At 40.0% G+C, this 20,281-nt stretch overlaps 1 protein-coding gene across 2 annotated transcripts in view; it reads left to right on the top strand.

Moving 5' to 3' along the window:
• Window positions 1-6,116, top strand: part of LOC111422252 (uncharacterized) — a 31,456-nt gene extending 25,340 nt beyond the window's left edge. For both annotated transcript variants that reach the window (XM_071199852.1, XM_071199851.1), the window contains one exon: window positions 4,849-6,116. The gene's annotated coding sequence lies outside the window, so the exon portion shown is untranslated. The remainder of the gene's footprint in view (window positions 1-4,848) is intronic.
• Window positions 6,117-20,281: the final 14,165 nt, after the last annotated feature.

Below are 20,281 nucleotides of genomic sequence, written 5' to 3'. Positions count from 1 at the left end.
AGCCTTGGCCGTTTATGGCGAAGGTGTTCAACGTCGTAATCCGTTAATCCCGTTAGGAGGGGATTTGGGTGGTCTTCGAGCCGCGTAAACTCGGTACTGGCTTTGTTCCGAATGAATTCCTCGATGGTCACCATCTGGGAATCATTGTGCAGTGTCGCATTACTGACAAACCAAGGAGCATCGAATGCCATCCTTAGGACCTTGTTCTGAACCACTTGGAGTTTTTGCACGTGCGAGTGCGCGGCGTAACCCCAGACTGAAGAAGCGTATGTCATCGCAGGTCTGATAACCGCTTTGTAGAGTCGAATCTTCCGGAGAGGATCCAACTTACTTCGGCGATTTATCAGAGCGTACAGATTGACCAGAGCTACCTTCGCCCGGTTCGCCATGGCCTCGATGTGACTTTTCCAAGTTAGTTTAGAGTCCAGAATGACACCCAAATACCTGGTTTCGGAATGCCAGGGAAGCTCGTTCCCTCGCAGTACCAACGCATCGGGGGGTCTCTGTCTACGCCGAGTAAAGAGTACTGCGGTACTTTTATCAGCGTTGATTTTGACCCGCCACTTTGCGAAGTAGTCTTGCAGCTGATCCGATGCTGTCTGCAGTCTACGAGCGGCGATCTCGGGGGACCAAGATCTGCTGTAGATGCACACATCGTCGGCGTACATCGCTAACTGAGTGCCCTCGCACCGGGGTAGGTCGCTAACAAAGATACAAAAGAGTATCGGTGAAAGCAACGACCCCTGAGGGACGCCAGCAGTTAGGATTCGCTCTGTCGAACGCGTACCGTTCAATTTGATGCGCGCCTTCCTACCGCCAAGATAGGACGCGATCAATTGAACCAACGCCAGGGGCACGCCCGCTTCTAGCATTTTGAACAAAAGTCCTTCATGCCATACTTTGTCGAACGCCTTGGCATCATCGAAAAGCGCCGCACAAGTGCTTTGCTTTCGATTGAAGCCTTCGGTTATGTATTCGACAAGTCGCAGTACCTGGTGTACGGTCGAATGTTTGGGTCGGAAACCAAACTGTTCGTCCTGAATGAGCTTAAGATCTTGAACTGATCTTTGTAGCCTCGTCTGGACGATCCTCTCGCATACCTTGCCGAGACAAGAAAGCAAACTGATGGGCCTGTAGCTTTGCGGGAACGTTAGGTTCGCCCCGGGTTTCGGTAACACGACGACGTCCGCGCATTTCCACTTGGTAGGGAAATGCCGCAGCCGGAACGCCGCATTGATGATTCCCGTCAGCGAAACGACCGCTTTTAAAGGCATGGCCTTTAAAGCAGCGTTTCCTATCCCGTCCGGTCCCGATGCCTTCTTCGACTTACATCTCACGATTGCCTCTTTCACCTCGGCCGGAGAAGCGTGCTCGATATGCCGACGATCTTCTACGGCCAGCCGCCTACTCACTACGCGTTCGACTCGATCGATGAAATCTTCATCTTCGTCATCGTCGCATAGCGGGCTGCACTGGTTTTCGAAGTTATCGGCATGAGCCTCTGCTTTCTCTTCGAGAGTGAAAGCCATTCCGGTTTCACCGTGAATGGGTGGCATGCGCGTCGTGTTCCCCTTCAGCACCTTGACCATCTTCCAACAGGAGTGATCGTCTTCGGTGTTCAGGGCGTCGAGTTTGGCGTCGAAAGACGCGTATCGGAACTCCGCGAGCTCCCTTCTCACATCACCGCGCAGACGGTTATAGCGACGCTTGAGATCTTGATCCCAATTGCGCTGATAAGTCCGCCTGACGCGATCACGCTCCCGCATAAGTTCCCTGATGAGCGCCGGAAGCACCCATCGATGGTCCTTTACGGGAATCGTGTTGGTCGCGTATCGAAGAGAATCCTCGATTGCGACCGTGAGTCGTTCAACAGCCTCATCCAGTTCCTGAGCGTTTTGGATCGGTCGTATTTGTCCCATATTGTGGTGCAAGTGGTCGCTAAAAGCCGGCCACGATACAGTGGAACGTTCAACCGGGACGCGAACGTCCGGGACGTCTCCTAGCTGCAGCAGCACAGGGAGATGATCGGAACTAAGTTCGTTGAGCGTGGTAACTCTATGAACTAGTCGGACATCTTTAATTACAACCACGTCCAAAACGTCAGATCGTTGCCCTTCGTTCGACGGGTAATACGTGTGGTCGGCGGGGGCATCGGTGACAATGCCCGTCTCGTCGGTAAAACTCCGCAGTATTTTACCGTTCGCGTTTGCGATCCGACTGTTCCACGATGGGTGCTTAGCGTTTAGGTCACCGGCGATAACAACGCCTTTGTCCGTATCCAAGACACCCGTTAGATCGTCTTCCAACAACCGCCGATTCGGCGGATTGTAGGCGGCGACTAAGCGGACGCACCCCGATAGTGTTCGTACCACAATCGTAGTAGCTTCGAGATGTTGAAGAGGGGGAGTCAGATCTTCGTAATGATCCAAACTGGTCCTTACAAAGATGGCTGTCCCGCCGCCTCTTGCTCCAACTCTATCGTTTCGATAGAAGCGATAATTGGGCAGCCGTGGCCTGTCGCCCGCTCGCAGATGGGTTTCGCAAATGAGTATCGCGTCAAGGTCGTACCTTTCGGCGAACTCGCGAAGTTCATTCTGTTTGCAGACAAGGCCGTTGGCGTTCCAATAAGCCAACTCAAGCGAATGCGGTACTCTCGGTCTTCGATGAGTCATCATAAGAGTTTCATCATCTCGGACATGATTTGGACGCACAACTTAACTCGCGCGTCCCTATCGGATTTGTCGATTTGGATGACCTCGCTCATCATCGCCAGTATGTTGACGAGGGAGTCGGTTGGGGGTTCAACCGCCGCCTGTGCCGCAACATTGACCGGGAATGGTGTTTCAGCCACCGCGATCGACCCGCTTTTACGAAGCCTCCTATTGTGACGCCTCCTCTGCGACCTCGACAGCTTTGGGGGGTCGTCGGCCGCCTTTTGCTTCAGCTCGTTGAGCTTAGCTTTAGGCGCCGCGACCTCTTTCCGAACTACCTTGGTAGCTGGAGCGTTCGCTTTGGGGGCAACGTTAGCGTTGCCTTTCGGCTTTTTCGCCTGACTACTAACCGCTTTCACGGGTTTCGCCGCGACTACTGGAGCCTTTTTGTCCCCCTTTTGCGCCTGAATAGGTGCTTTCGGGGGAACGGTCGCTTTGACCTTTGGGGCTGCCGCCGGCGCCCTCGTTTCCGCCGCCTTCGGGTGTTTTGGGCACCCTTTGTAGTTGGCGGTATGAGGGCCACCGCAAAGGACGCACTTGGCGGGCGCATCCTTTGCTTTGACACAGGAAGCCGTCGGATGGTCACCAGCGCACTTCACGCAACGAGGTGCACCGTTGCACATTCGTTGGGAGTGGCCGTAACGCTGACAGCGATGACACTGGCCGACTTCCGTCTTCTTCTTGGCGCTCTCGACAGTTATGGTTAAAGCCATGACCGTCTTGAGGTCAAAGATCCGTTTGGCGTCCGCGGTCTTTTTCAAGACGCACAGGACTAACGGGATCGGCCTCCTTTCAGAGCCCTGGCGCATACGTTTTACCGTATCGGGCCAGAATCCCTGTTTTCTCAGGTCGGCAGCAATGCTGTCCTCCCCGATACTGATAGGGACGCCTCGAAAAACCACCTTTAACGGCTTTTCCTCCGGTAGCGAGAATGTGTGGTACTGGTGTTTACCAGCCATCAACATCTTCACCAGGGCGCGATAGGCTTCCGCGGTGGGGAGCTCAATCTTGATTCCTTGCGGAACCGCTCTGGCTTTCGAAAAGGCGATCCGAAGTCTCGCCATCTCCGCCGAAATGGAATCCCAGTTTTCCTTCGCATGAAGGATTACCGGGGGGACCCGCTTGGAAACGTGTTCCAATCGAGGACGCACGGCTTCCGAGTACTCGTCCTCCAGGTCGCTGCTGGCCTTCCTTTTCCCGTTGGATGGACCGACTGTCACGTCGACATCCATTTTACCCGCCGGGATGGAAGCCAACGCCTCGGCGAATGACCTCGGAGTGGAGGTGGTCGCCGCCTCCTCGATGGAGGCGGTGCGGCCTGCCGCGCTGGTCGTCGCATCCTCGAGGGAAGCAGTACGGCCTGATGGTGCTATGGCTTTCGCCTCCACTGGGGAGGCAGTGCTGCCAAGAACGGGGGTTGTTTCGGTTGTCGCCTTCTCGGGGATAGCGGTACTAACCTTACGTGTGCGTCGCCACCTGCTCAGGGGAGGCGGTGCGGCCTGCCGCGCTGGTCGTCGCATCCTCTAAGGAAGCAGTACGGCCTGGTATACCTGCCTTGGCTGCCGCCTCCGCTGGGGAGGCAGTTCTGCCAATAACTGGTTTCTTGGTCGCCGCCTTCACGAGGGAGGCGGTGCGGCCTGATGATTTGGCTGCCGCCGCCACAGGGGAGGCAGTCTTGCCAAGAACGGGGGTAGCGTTGGTTGCCGCCTTCACGGGGATGGCGGGTCTGACCTTACGCGCAGATTTAGTAGCTTTCAACGGGGAAGGCGGACGGCTTGGTGGAACGGGTGTCAATGTCCCGTTCTTATCGATAATGTGTGTGTCGACCACGCTTGCAAACAAGCGAAAGTCTACACACGATGCGGATAAAGTTTTCTTCTCCATTTTAAGAGGCATTTCTGCCACCTCAAAACGGTTTGGAAAACCCAACCCAACCCTAAAAATGGCGCTCTTAGTTTCGAAAGAAACTTATCCTGCTTCTTACGCCTTGACGAGGTCACCCAGGTAGAAAATGAACCTTCCCCCTTCCTTCGCTCACGCAGCGGGTCGGACAAATTCTTCAACCTCTCTCCAGGCGATGTTGCTCTCTTCAAGGCTCGAATCGGACTGCTGATTATTGCTGATAATTGCCCCTGAGGTACGGGCGTAGATTTCTTGTTTATATGGGTTGTCTACTTTGTATGCTTCTGCAATGTATTTTTTTTGTCACCATCCAGACGAATACTACAATACTTGCACATTATTGCACAGTATTTACATCAGACATGTACAGGCCATCTTCTTTAAATTGTTTTACTCGGTCTTCTACATCTTTCTTAATATATTATTATATTCTATATTAACCCATTCGTTCCCATGATTGTTTTTCGATTTTTTGATTTTTTTATGTCATATGGGAGTAAATATCATGGAAAAAATATTTAAAAAATATTTTAATTTGCAAAAGTAGAATTTGAAACAGGATCGTAAACGACCCGCTGGTAACAAACCGCGGAAACATAGTATTTTAGCGTAATGATATACTACGTTGCTATTTTTGTGTTTATGTGATGTGATTAACAACATGTATGTTAGAAACATTATTTATGTATATTTATACTTAATAGAATAATTTAAATAATAGTTAATAAATTAAAAATATACAGGTATAACGTTGTGTGCAAGTTTTCAAAACATTCTATATGCAACGGTCCATCACATTTTAGGCAAGCTCTTATTGTTTTATTTTTGCAGACTTTTCAGCGTCTCCTTCTTTAATCCCCCACTATGATGTGGTTGTTGTGTGTCCTCCTACTCGCATCAGTCACTGGAGCACTCGTGTTGATGTTACGTGCTGGCGTGCCATATTTTTCCAGTAAACTTTTGGTAACAGACCGGCGAAACGCCAAACATTACCAAGCAATACTTATGGAAACATCAAGGAACCATAGAACAATTGGGATATACCACTTCTTGCTCCGTATATTGATGCGGTAAATTGAAATATTGTTATCCATTAAGCCCCCCATCGACGGTCGAACATGTTGGCCAACTTCCAACCCAACGTGAATCGGTTACAGCTCTATGCGCGGGTGTTATATGTTTAAATAGAAAGAAAAAAAGGAAACCTCCACGTTTGTGGGCCAAGAAGTGCCTATTAAAGCGAAATAGTTTCAGCCACATGTCGTTATTGACTGAAATAGCTACCAATGAGCCACAAGACTACAGAAACTATTTACGCATGAATGATCAATGTTTTGAAGATCTACTTGAACGAGTTTATAATCTTCTTGAAAAAAAAAAATACGAATATGAGAGAATCCATTTCTGTTAAGGAATGCCTTATTGCCACACTTCAATTTTTAGCAAGTGGTAGAAGCTATGAAAACCTGAAGTTCAGTTGTGCGATATCGGCACAAACGCTTGGCAGAATTGTGCCAGAAACGTGCACAGCTATTTTTGATGTTCTCAGAGACGACTTCTTAAAGGTAAGCACACCATGATTAACATAGATTCGTAGACAAATTACAGATATAAGGTTAATTAACTACAAAAAAATATAACTACATCACAAAACAAATTTATTACGTGTACAATGTTAATAAAACATGTTACAAACGTAGAAAGTTAGGTTATATTCAATGCTAATCATTACGAACTTTATCTAAATGCAAAAACTGTCCGAGTTCATCCCCAACATCTTGACGGTTAATTCTTTCTTCAGAAGAGGTAGTAACTGCTTTAGTTTGAAACTCTTGGTTGTGAGTATTTGATATATATAAGGTAGGTTCACTTGCTGCTTTTAGAAAGTTGGTATTAGCAATTGCAGGTGAAGGCACTACAGATGTATCTGTAGGTGGATATTGAGAAGGCGGTGTACTGCATAGCTGTTGTGTAAAATAGTTAGGAGGATGGGAGATGTATGAATGATGCGGATATTGATTACTATATTGGTTTTGAATGATAGGTTGCATTTGAGTTGAATAATTAAGTGACTGTAAGTTGGTATGGTTTGATTGTTCTGTCATTACTGTAGAATAGGGTTTTAAATTCCCTAACTTGCCGTAGAACAGAACGTCGGATATTAGTTTCTCTGCAATCACTCGTTGACATCGGTCCATGTCTTCCAACTGAAAAGCCACATTGTTTAAAAATACGCGGAACTTATTCTGGCTGGTCAACACAGTCGTAGCAGCATCTAAAAAATTTTCTTGTTTTTTGTCCAACGCTGATGCGTTCCTCTTTTTCCTGGTTGCTCTTTTTTGGGTACAAGCAGCGGACGTACTTGGTGCAGACGAATCACTTAAAGTAACACATTGGGCGGATGAAACAGTGGGTACACTAGCTTCAAACCCTCTTGAAGAATGGTCAAGTGTCTGAAACCAAAAAATTGAGTCAACGATGTGGTTTTTAAGAACGATTTGTTTTGAATTCTCCTTAAAACAATTGTTTTTTATTTCAGTTTCCTTGCAATGCGTCAGACTGGATGAACATAGCGGAAGACTTTAAAACCTACTGGCAAGTTGAAAACTGCGTTGGTGCTATTGATGGGAGACATATAGATATTCTTCAACCTCCCGGAAGTGGTTCATACTTCTTCAATTATAAAGGATTTTACAGTATTGTCCTTTTAGCTGTGGTCAACGCTAATTATGAATTTATTAGGTATAGTTCCAGTACCCATCATTCCCTTTCTTGACAACTCTGTCAAAAGTCTGGAGCACGTAAAAAAGTTATCAAAGTAAAAAGAGAAGGACACTCCTGGGTACGCTTCAGACATAACATTACAACTATCCATAACTACACTTTCGCCCAACCCTACGCCCCTTCGTTCAGTGGCACTCTTACCTTGATATATGTCAGCATGAGTACCCATTTGATTGGGCTAATGTCCACGCTTTAAACCCAAAGCGAATTGGTTTTCCTTTTATAAATTGTCGACAACCATGTCGACCAAAGTAAGGTATCATGGATTCATCTAGATTCATCTTCTCAGCTAGAAAACGATTAATTCGACAATTATCAATGAATGATCTATTCAGAACATTCATAAAATTCCGGATTTTCCCCATTTTGTCGTTCTGTGGCAACTCAAATTTGTTACAAACATGAAAATACTTTAAAATTTCATTGAATCTGTTTCGTCTAATTGACTTAGATACCAAACTATTGTGGACATCATCGGATATTTCCCAATACATGTACTTACGCGGAAGTGGAACATATCGGCTAAGATATAAAATACCCAAAACGACATAAACCTCTTCTTGCGAGACACAAAATTTATCGTCGTTTTTCTTCTTCGCGTATTCGTTAGTTTGAGTCACAATCATATCCACTACTTCCTGTGATATAAAAACTTCCCAAAATTCGATTGGAGAAGAGTCTTTATTCAGAGATGTAACTGATCTGGATACGAAAGTATTTTCACATGGACGTTCTCTAATAGGCAGATCACCTTACTTTTTAAAAGAAGCATTATTTAAAGTTTTTGTTGTTTTCAGAGTTTTTGTGTTTTTCGCAGATTTTCCTTTTCTTCTTTTAGGGAGTGGGTGAGGGTCATCATCATCATCGGGTATACCATCATCTACCATTTCACCTCTGTTATCTCTGATTATCAGCTCAGCTTCCGCTTTTAGCTGAGTACCAGACAATTTGTCTGGATCATAGCAATCTTCGTCTCCAGAATCAACATCACTGATATCCCGATTATCATCAAGGGGTGTAATAAAAACATCAGCGGAATTACCGGGTATATCAGAAGCAGTCATAAGCTCCAGTTCCGCAAAAATTTCTGCAGCGGTGAGTGGTTTTTTCCTAATGTACGTAAGAAAAAAGAAAAAAACAACTTTTGTAATGTTACCATCCCCGAGCGTGAGGTGGTAAGAGGCCACCGAGTATATTCTCGGAGAAGGGTATTCTCCTCGGGTCCACTCTTTATAGGAGCCTCGTAACGTGGTCAAGTATGTCAAAAGACAAGGGGGAAAGGATCAAGCGGCGGATGTCAAAAAACAAAAGATAAATAAAACTTTGAATTAATTAACCCTTTACTGCATGATTTTTTATTTTTAGTAGAAAAAAATTGACAAAGTATAAAAACATACACAAATTGATGGAAAAATATTTAAAAAAATTTATTCAAATTTTAAACAAACATATTACAAAAAAACTGGTACGTAGCAAATATGACACAGCATGCATTAAATATAACTTGCGACCATAATATAAAATATTGTCACTCTGTATGGAAGCGAACAAAACAATTTCTTTCTTTATTTAAACATAGCGCTACTTGACATTTGGTACAATATATATAAGATTGGGACTTGCAGTCAGGAAATTTACAACGATTTCTCTCATTTACTCTCCATTCAGGTAGATGGTCCAGTCCGTCCCTCCGAACTTCCATTTGAGGAATATCAGTAGCTGCTCCTCGTCTCTTTTTCCGTGCAAAGGCGTCTTCAAGGTTGGTTTTGGGCCTTCCTCTTTTTTTTAAAAGCCCTGGCTTCCCTGATTTGCATAGAGCATCAGCGATGGCTATTTTGAAATCTGCAAGAGGCATATAAATATCATTTTGCCTTCTCCATAATAGCCAACTATTTACAGCACACAAATCTATCATGTGGAAAAATATTCGTAGGTACCACTTCTTGGACCTTATTTTAATGCGATAGAGGCCAAGCATAGAATCTAACACGTCCACACCTCCCATATATTCATTATATTTCAATATACTTTGTGGACAGTCTATTATCTTGTGGCATTTTTCACTCCTGAAAAATCGTTTCTTAGTTCCTGTTGGTTGTGAGTCTACGTAAGTCGATAGAGTTGACACAACTTTGTTGTCAAACCAAGAAACAATACTTATTTTGATATTATCCTTGATAGCAGTTTTTTCTTGAAAAGCTCCTCTTCCGCGTTTCTTAAATTCTTTTTTTGATAACATCTGACAACCTGGTACTCTATTCAAGCGTACTGTACCAAGAGGACGTATACCATTTTTGGTTAGATATATCATCAAGCGAATGCTAGTAAACCAATTATCGAAGAAAATTTTATGGTTTACATGCTTTGGTATTGTTTCGGCAAGCTTTACCACAACATTACTGCTTGTTCCAAGATCAGGAGCACCTGTAGGGACACTGTTACTTTGAGAGCCAGCGAAAACATAGAAATTGTAACTGAAACCGGAGATTCCACTTAGGACAAGTACCTTGTAACCCCATTTGTGAGGTTTCTTTGGATTGTATTGCTTGATGGTTGATCTGCTTTTAGTAGGAATAATTTGCTCGTCTACTGCAACATTTTCTTCCATTGGAATCAAACTCAATCTGTGTTGTATATTTTTCAGCAGTGGGTTTATCTTGAACAACTTATCATGCCCTTCTGAACCCCGAGGTATAAAATTTTCATTGTTGTTAAAATGAATGAAACGTTTGATTTCTTCCCATCTGTTACAGGTCATTACAGAAGACACCGCATGATGGCCTAAATATGTACACCAGTAATGTCTTACTTGGGGCAAATGAATAACTGACATATACAAACAGATACCAATAAACTGTTCCATTTCATTTTCTGAAATATTTGCCGGTCGATCTATACGTTTCTGAGCGGAATATAAATTTGTTTGGGCAGTAATTTCAGATATCATTTCTTTTGTAAATAGAAACTTAAAAAACTGATACGGAGTTTCTAAATCAATAACTTCCTGTGGCATATTTTGAGCCCCTGAAAACTTTATCTCATCCGGATTTTTTGTAAGGTTTCCTGTCCTCCAGATGCCTGGATTTAGTTTTTCTGCCAGTTTATTTAGAGGAATGTTTTCCTCGCTACTGTCAGAGTCTGTATCTGTTTCAGGTATTATTATATCCTCACCTTGATCAATATCTTGAGGTTGTGTCAATCAACAATTTTATCAAAAATCCAATGCATAATTAAACATCAAAGTAAACTTAACTCTATTACAAAAAGAAATTGAAATTTTTTTTTTCTTATAAAGTACATACATATGTACGTATATGTTTATAAAACTAATGCTTTAAATACTCATCAACATGGTCGCCCTGCCATCAATTAACGAATTTAATCTGTACGTTATCAATACTCGTTTAAGTTTTTACTCAAGCAATATATCTATTCAAGATTTTTTTTTCTTTGTAGAGCATCATCGTTACTACTGTTAACTGGCTGTGTCAACTACAATTGAAACTTAATTTTCGCTTTTCTTCATAACATATACATATGTATTGTTTTGTTTGTTCTTTTTTCTTTTCTTTACTTCTTAATATATATGCATTTTTTTCTTTTTTCATTCGTTCGAAGTTTTGTGGTAGTTTTTCTTTTTCTTTCTTTACATGCTAGTTTGCAGAACGAACGACCGAAGGGAGTGAGTTCTGCATTTGCGTGCGAATGCTGGAAAATCCTTTCCGCATGAGTATTGTACAATATTTTTTGTAACGAATAAAACGTCCCTGTGTGACGATATGAGTTGCATGTGGGGTTTTTGACAGGAAAAAATCAACCGAAATTCAAAACGTCAATATTGATTTTATTGATTGCAAATTGATTTTTATAGATTTTTTTAAATATTTTAAAACTGTGTTATCTGCACACGAATGTATAAAACGTTCTTATTAACCTTTTCTTATAAACATGCACATTTCGTCATTGAATATTCCTGTTAGTTGCGGTAACAAAAAAGCATTTGTGCGGGACAACGCGTTTCCCGCACGTCATGCTATGAGTACAAAAAAATTTTTAACAACTCAAAAAAAACTATTCAAAACTTATTACCTCCACATGGTGATGAGTATCAAACTTAGTTAACTTTCTCTTAATAAATTATTTTTTTTTTCATAACAATAACTTCTTAACGTAATTACAGACAATAAGAATGTCTTTGTGTTACAAAATCATAACGACATATTTAGTCGAAAATTCATCGCGTCTCTTGTACAATATGAATTTCCGGATACAGCACTTTACTGCTCAGGGGTGCTGTAGGTTGAACAGACTGACCATCTTGTAATCGTGCAGAATCTTCCTGGTTCTCTGGATCTGATACTTTGTGATTGTAACTTCGATGTAAAAACCATGAAGTTAAAGTCGTCCAAAAACTGGCAATAATCAAAAATCCGCATCCCAGAGCCTGGTATAAAACAAAACCTTCCGTTCTGTTAAACGGACTCTGTTTGGGGCTTGAATACAATATATGGACACAAACAAAAAATATTTAACATTAAATAATTGAGGTACTGTAAATAAGTGAGATAGAGAATGCATGAACTGTGAAAGCTTTACTTTATTCCATAACTAACTTACTAACTACTATAATTTTATTAACAAACCCAACTGAATATTAGTTTATAAGATAAGTTCGAACAAGTTATATAGATTAATGTTTATTACATAATTATTTTTCTGCCCTATTACTATTGACAGTAACTGCCACACTCATTAAGGACCCGACAGGGCCTTATTTAACATACAGTGTAAAATGTAGTCTGGTAATTAAAATGATTTTTTTCTGCATTTCACAGCTGCAAAATCGTCAATCATATTTCCTAAGTCAAGTCGGCGCAAAATGTCATTTTCAATGCTGAGAATGCTTAAAGAGTTCAATCGATCCTGCTTGATTGTGCTTCTTGAATAACTTTTTACAAGTTTTAATTTTGAAAATGTTCTTTCTGCCGATGCATTTGAAACCATCATGCATAACAATATTCTTAAAATAACTTCAATGTTGGGAAACGCTGAGAAAAGTCCATTGTCATGCAAATATTTATATGTTGTCTTTAGATTGAGTTTGCGTGATGACGTCGTTGGTAAATATAATTCACCTTCATCGGGGGCTAGTTCAAAGTAACTTTCCTGGTTGCAATCAAGTTCATGTTGTACTTCAGGTATTGGATCGTCGACATCTATTTCTTCTTGTTTGTGATCTTCCAGGTTGAACAGTTGTGTTGTTGAGTCAGGGCCGTCTTTTTTATCCTCACTTTCATCTTCATAATCCGTTTTCAGGAGTAATTGTTCCAAATCCTTCCAAAAAGCATTTTAGATGTATGCACTCTTCAAATAGTTCATTGCTACTTATATCGTGTTCATATTTTTCTGCCAGAGTGCTACAAGCAACTTCCAAATCATTCTCCTTCAAAGTAATGATCTCTTCTAGAAATCCGAACCTCTTCGCTACGATGTCGTATTTTGATGACCTATCCCTGAGATTGATGTATATGGCATCAATCATTGGTAAGAATACATCTATTTTTAGCTTCTCCTTTTCTGAGTGCACTGATTCTGGGGTTAGAGGGTTGTCAAAAAATGCAATCTTCAAACTACGTTTTACAGTGCGCTTCCTCTCGCTATCTTCAAATTTAAAACCTATAGCTGTTTCAGCTGATGTGAGATATTTGTCAAAACTATCTCTTTTCTTGCTGATGAACGTAGTTAGTGAGCTTAATAGTGTCACTGTGGTTGCAAGAGTCAAAGTGGGCTTTTGTAATATTTTGCTTACCTTATTAATCCGGGTCAAGATGTCATTCCATACATCGGTAAAAAAACTGTCTCAAAACGCTCCATAGATTTAACTAAGCCAGATGCCTGTATTTTTGTGTCCGCTGACTGTTCTATGTCTTCAGTTATCGTTTTTAATGCGGATTTTATATTTGTATAGTTTTCTTTAATTGCAGCAACCGCATCGGCACGAGCTGACCATCTTGTGTTTGACAATGCCTTCAAAACCTTTTTTATCTTTAAGAGAATTAAGAAGAACTCTCCATCTCGAAGTGGACGATGAAAAAAATACGTAAAGGGACTGAACGAAGTGAAAATATCTAGCAGCCTCTGAGTTGCACTCTGCTGCAGAAACCCCAGCCAAGTTTAGCGAATGGCTCGAACAAGGTACAAATTCAGCTAATTCGTTTAATTCCTTTACCTTTGCCTGGAGGCCATTAAAACGCCCACTCATATTGCTCGCATTATCATAAGATTGGCAACGGCAATCTGAAATAGGTATCTTACTTCATTCAACAGCCCAGTGACTTCGTGGGAGAGGTGGTCTGCTGTATGTGCAGAAATGGGAATAAACTTCAAAAACCTTTCTTTGGGCTCCCCCGATTTTAAGTATCGGATAACAAACGTTAGTTGGTCCATATGTGCAGCATCTGGTGTTGAGTCCACTGAGAACGAGTAATATTTAGATGTCTTAATAATAATAATAATAATAACTTGGCTTTATTAATAAAAAAACAATGACAATAATTATACAAAAGCAATACGTAGGGCGGAGTTAGGAATCAAGTTCCTCTCTACCACTCAACCCTACAAACAAACAAAAAAAAAATTAAGTATTAATAAAATAGAACAAAAGAAAAATTAAAATAAAGAGAAAAAAAAAATCAATGTTTACGAAATTAACAATATTAAACAAATCAAAAATAATAAAAAATAAAAAAAAAACAAAGGAATATATATTAATACATCCTGTCCAATAATTAGTATCCTGATACAATCCCAAATTACGAAAACAGCATCCTACATTAATTCGCTGGTCATCAACTTCTATACTAAAATGAGTAGAATGTTCTTCTCGCAAACCCCGCCTACCAAAAAGCATCAATGCCGACTTGGCACCATTCATCTTCAAATTATGTCCAGACGAAATTTCCACTAAGTTCCTAATTTCCCGTGTTAAAATAGTTTCAGCCAGAGACACATCACTGGGAGCAAATCTCAGATATAGTTGGGTGTCATCTGCGTAAAAATGACAGCTACAGTGTTTTAAATTATTTGAAAAGTTAGATGTATATAACGAAAACAAAAGTGGCCCCAATATAGAACCCTGCGGCACACCCGCCGACACCCTCCGAGGCTCAGATATAGAGTTGTTTATCTTAACTTTTTGGTATCTATTGCACAAGTAATTGGAGACCAATGATATAGCATTAGCGCTAAACCCAACAAAATTTAAGACAGAACTTAACAAGGAATGGTTTACAGTATCGAAAGCTTTCGAGTAATCCAACAAAACTAACGCAGTCATATCGTTTTCATCAATCGCGCGGAGAATGTCGTCGGTAATATGCATTAACGCTGTTTCACAACCATAATGTTTACGAAATCCAGACTGATTTGGAGGTAGGATATTATAGCCGTCAATAAAAGTTCTAATTTGCCAGTCCATAACTTTCTCTACAACCTTTGCAAGAACCGGGAGAATGCTAATAGGTCGTAAATCCTTGTACTCTTGGGGATTAGAAATTTTTGGTAATGGAGTTACCAGAGCGGTCTTCCAACAGGAAGGAAAAACACATTTCTCCAAACAGTAATTAACTATATGCGTCAAATGTGGGAGTATAAAAGGACAGCAGTACAAGAGCATTGACAACGAAATACCAGCATCTCCGACAGCATTAGATTTCATTTTAAGTAAATAACTTGCAACAACGTTTTCATGTACAGTTTCGAAATCAAAATACTTCTGAAATTCACATTTTTTGTTACTGTTATAAAAGTGCATAACATCACTTGAAGGTGCTCCCAATGAACAACCTGTCTGGAGAAAGTGGTTATTAATGTCATTCGCATTTCTTAAATGCATGGGCAAAGTGTTTACTCTATTCCTGATCACTCCGAAATCACGAACAACACGCCACATCGCAGATGTCCCAGTTCGACTCGTTGCCCCCCCAAAGTACACCCTTTTTTCAGTTTTGATGGCATTTGTCACGTGTCTTCTCAACGTTTTATACTGCTCTAGGTCTAATACATTTTTTGTACGCTTATATTTAGCATAAGCTTTATTTCTAACCGCGATCATTTCCTTGATTTGGGGTGTAAGCCACGGAGCAGGTTTCTTTGTAAATCTTTTCGTTTGTAGTGGTGCATGTAAATCAAATAGATCTAGTATTAAAGAATTAAAATAATTCACTTTTTCATCAATGCCGTTAATTTCAAAAATTAATTGTAAAGGTAATGATTCAAGTTCTCTACTAAACAGATCGAGATTAAACCTCTTAAAGTCTCTATAAGTTCGAAATGTAGGAACAGGCTTTGTACTAGCAGTTTTCAAATGAGAGTGTACCAGTTCGTGATCTGAAAGGTGGGGTAGTGAATATAAACCAACCAGGGTGAATTCTTCACATGAACATGCAGTAATATCTATTAAAGTTTCGGAATTAAGTGTAATACGGGTTGGTTGATTAACAAGTTGAACCAGACCAAACGACTCCAGCAAATAAAGGAAAATGCGTGAATATGTACTTTCAGGGTGCAACAAATCAATATTTATATCACCGGCAATAAATAGTTCATTACATTGTGGTATAGCTAAACTTAAGGATTCCTCGAGAGACTCAAAGAATAATGGCAGACTTCCGGTCGGGGGCCTGTACATTACACCAAAAATATATTTAACTTTGTTAATAGTTACAGCGATCCATAGCTGTTCTAAATGATCATATGTTTTTATGTTAACCTTGCTGGGTCTATATAAGTTCTTAATATAAATGCCTACACCACCACCTCGCTTACCAGACCTTTGGCGATGTATGAATGTATAATTTTCGATAGAACACACCGCTTCCGTATGTTCATCCGCCAACCAGATCTCCGTAACCAATACCAGATCAAAATTATTATCAGTAATGTACTCACGAAATTCAGCAATACTAGGCAGCAACGACCTAATGTTAATGGATGCTATATTCATGTTGTGAACAATAATAAAAAAAAAGACAAACAAAATACAAAAAAAAAAAAAATAATAAAAATAACTACAATTAAATGAAATTTAACTATTGAAAAAGATTTAAATATATATAAACTACATTCTAGAGTGCTTTCCCTCCAGGTAACAAATCAACTAGATTCGTCAATTAGATCAAACGGAGCAAAAGTCTCAAAACAATCGAAAGATAGTATATATATTTTTAACAATCGAAAACAAAAAAGAAGAAAAAAAAAATAAAAAAATGGAAAAATCGAACAGAAATTTTTCGAAAAAAGCAAGAATCGAAAAAGTTATATCAACATTCTTTTCTTCTGTCCGTCGACTTCTGCATACAGAGTTCCATCACGGCTCCACACTCTTCTTTTACCATATTCTTCCTCCAGTTTTCTCAATTCGCAAATCCGGTGGTGCGTAAGGTCTTGTCGAATTATAAACTGAGTTCCTCTTAACAGTTTCTTATGATAAAATACGCGATCTTTGGTCTTGTGACTTATAAATTTCATAATAATAGGTCGGTTCTTTCCATTTCGCTTCGGTCCAACTCGATGACAACGATCAATAGAATCCGGTAACAATGCGAGGTTCATTTTCTTATTAATAATATCTAATACAACTTGTTCGGTGTTCTCATTGTCTGTCTCGCTTACCCCGAAAACTCGAATGCTATTCCGTCGAGTGTATTGCTCAAGTCGATCCAGTTTTTCCTCATGGTCTGCTCTACATACGGTATTGTCGGACTTCGAACGAGTAACCTCCGCTTCCAAAATTACAACCTTTTCTTCGAGAATATTAACCTTTTCCTTGTATTCCCTGAGTTCATCCCTTAGAATCGACGATATTGATTTGGCGAGATTGGCAATGAACGACTCTTTCTTGAATAACCCAGTCAACACCTCCTCAAAATCACTCAATTGTTTCTTGGTGACCACCATTCTCTTTAACTAATTAACACACTCAACTTAAAAACTATCTTTAAAACGTCGAAAATCAAGTTGAATTAATCGGTAACTCAAACCACCTCGATAATTTTCGTCGACTTAACCTGGAGAGGCACGCGCACGTCTAGCTTGGTTGCATGCTTATCACAAACTCTTCACTTCCTTTACAATTTCTTCAAACACTTGTTTTCCTATAACATCGATAAACTCATCGCAGATTCTGTGGGATAAGTAAGGTGTTTTTCCACTTCCACCACCCCCGTACTTATTTATGTGTTCTTTTAAAAACGGGTCATATTTACTTAACAGTTGAAGAAGTCCTAAATAGTTTCCATTTTTTGCATTGCCGAATTTTTCACAGTCACCTCTTCGAGGAAGTCCACGTTCAGGCAGGAACCAAACTACCGAAACTATTCTCGTTAAAACATTTCGCCAGTGAACTCGTTCTTTATTGATTTGGATTTGAACTTCAGTCTATTCTTCCAGCATCAGAAGAACGCTTAAAAAACGTTAGAAGGCACTTTCGATGATTTTTGCTATTTTCATGGAACGAAATTCTATCAGCAGCATGTTTCCAGTCATTGAATCTCTCACAACAGAATGGATTTGATGACATTGATGATGTATCAAAAAGTTTACATACAAAACAATAAACTCTACCTCTTGATGGAGAATATAACAACCAATCCCGTTTAACTCTATCGCCATTTTTAAGGTGCTTGTAGAAAACCTCAGCTTTACATTTTCTGGTTTCAGGGGGTTTTCCGGTTTGATGGTATACTCTTGCTGATTGGTTGAATCCAGCATTTAGACTTTGGCAACAAGAGGGTCCTTTTATTATAAAATATTCCTGAAGTCTAGCTTTTGAAAATTTGTCTCACATTGCAACATCCAAGCTAGGGATCTCATCACTGTCCAGTTGATTCTGATCATCGTTTTGGCTACACGTGTTTTCATCCGGTGCCGGTGGAATTATTTGCAAAAAAGATTTCGGTAGGTTTGGTAACGATGAAAAAACATCAGTTTCGCTGTATGCACCACTTACTGATGATTTAAGATCACTATGATGTATGCCAGCGTCTGTCAAAACATGTTTTGGTTCATTAGGAACAGATAATTTGGCTGAGCTGTCAATATCGTCGGAGCATGGTTTTAGTTGGTTGAGTTCAAACGAAGAAATAGAAGCCACACCAATTCAGAATTGTCAGACTGACTTGAAGAGGTTTTAAAAAAAGATGATAGTTTTGTTAATTTATTAGTTAAAATTTTTTCTTTTTTAGCTTTTTGACGCTTTTGAGCGCCACTAGGATAACTTCGCTTCATTTTTTTAGAGTACCCTTTCTACACAGTTTGCTTGATTTTGATCGACCTAGAACAAAAAGTATTGCTGCACACCTTTGATTGATAAAGAAATAAAATTCATTCATTCTGAACTTCCACACGTACTAACGTGCTAACGATATTTGATTCAAACAGAACACTGAATAGCCGATTGAATTATGTTGGGAATATTGGGACATTTATTGGCAGTTTCACAGCAGTGAACATCAAAAGTTGATGGTATTTCTTTAAGTCATCACACAGTATTAAAACCAAATAATTGATTCGAACCAAATTCTTTAGTAGACTTACCTGATTGATTGCTCCTTCTCATAGAGAGAGTTTCTATTCTATACGGTACCCTATACAAACTAAATTTTCCATTCTGAACTTCCAATTTCGGTGTTAACACCTTAAATGGGAAACCTTTAGTTAAAACTGGGGAGGGAGTTTTCATAATTTGTGTTTGGCTTTTGCTTTTCTCACTCATATTTATGTCATTTTGTAAACAGTTCCCATGTGTAGTAGAAGATTTTTGTCTTTTTGATGATGTCATGATCAATTTCAAGTGAATATGTCCTAACTTCAAAATTCCCTGATTATAATCAAGAATAGCTTGATTGCTAATTAGGAAGTCGCATCCGATTATCCCATCGGTTTCAATGGCAATATTTTTACAAATCACACAATTAATATTAAATTTTTTGTTTTTCGCCCTAAAATCTAACAATGAAAATCCTACTCCTTCTATTTCATTTCCCGTGATACCTTTTAAAGTGATAAGTTGCTGCAAATCTAAGTGGTAATTCATTTTAGTCCGGAGTAAACTCTCCTCCTTCAATAACGATACTGCTGAACCCGAATCAATCAAAAATGATAATTTTGTACAACCCATTGTTAAAAAAAATATGGATTTGTCTGCCTCTGAATTTATAGCACTGCTAACCGATTTTACTATTGCGTTTTTATATGTAATCTGATCATTTACCCCTGGATTTAACATTTTCCCTCAGATTGGGGTACATACGAGGTGGCATTTAGGTTTAAATGACTGGTTCCCGTTCTTATAAAATTTTGTGTTTCATTTGGGTTGCGTGATTCATTTTTTATATTTCCATTTTGATGATTAAACTGAGTATGGGATCGAGTAGTATGGTTACTCGTACCGACTTATCCCCTTGATTGGTTATTCTTCTTCCAACACTTAACTTCTACGTGACCCGTTTTTTTACAAAATCTACAAACAACTTCATTCCGACAATTCCCAGAAAAATGTCCCGGTTGATAACATTTATAACACACATTATTTGATTTTTGATTGTATTTAAAATCAGGTTTTGTTGAATTAGATTCGAAAGGTTTAGAAAATGATGAATGATACGAAGTGGATGGGCGATTCTTTTTATCGAATTGTTATGGTTTAAAATTTGGTTTATTTAGTTTATTAAAACTAACGCGTGGTGGAGTTGAATGAGGCTGAGATTTAGAAACACCTTCTTGACAGAAATTACAAGCATATTCAGAATAATAACTATGTAAACAGTAATTAATTGTATTTTCCGTCATCATCTGGTTCAATTCCTCTTGACTCGCTATTGCGG

The sequence above is a fragment of the Onthophagus taurus genome, chromosome 11 (genome assembly GCF_036711975.1).
Source record: "Onthophagus taurus isolate NC chromosome 11, IU_Otau_3.0, whole genome shotgun sequence".
NCBI lineage: Eukaryota > Metazoa > Arthropoda > Insecta > Coleoptera > Scarabaeidae > Onthophagus > Onthophagus taurus.
Note: the sequence above shows the minus strand (reverse complement) of the source record. Positions and strands in the feature narration are given on the sequence as shown.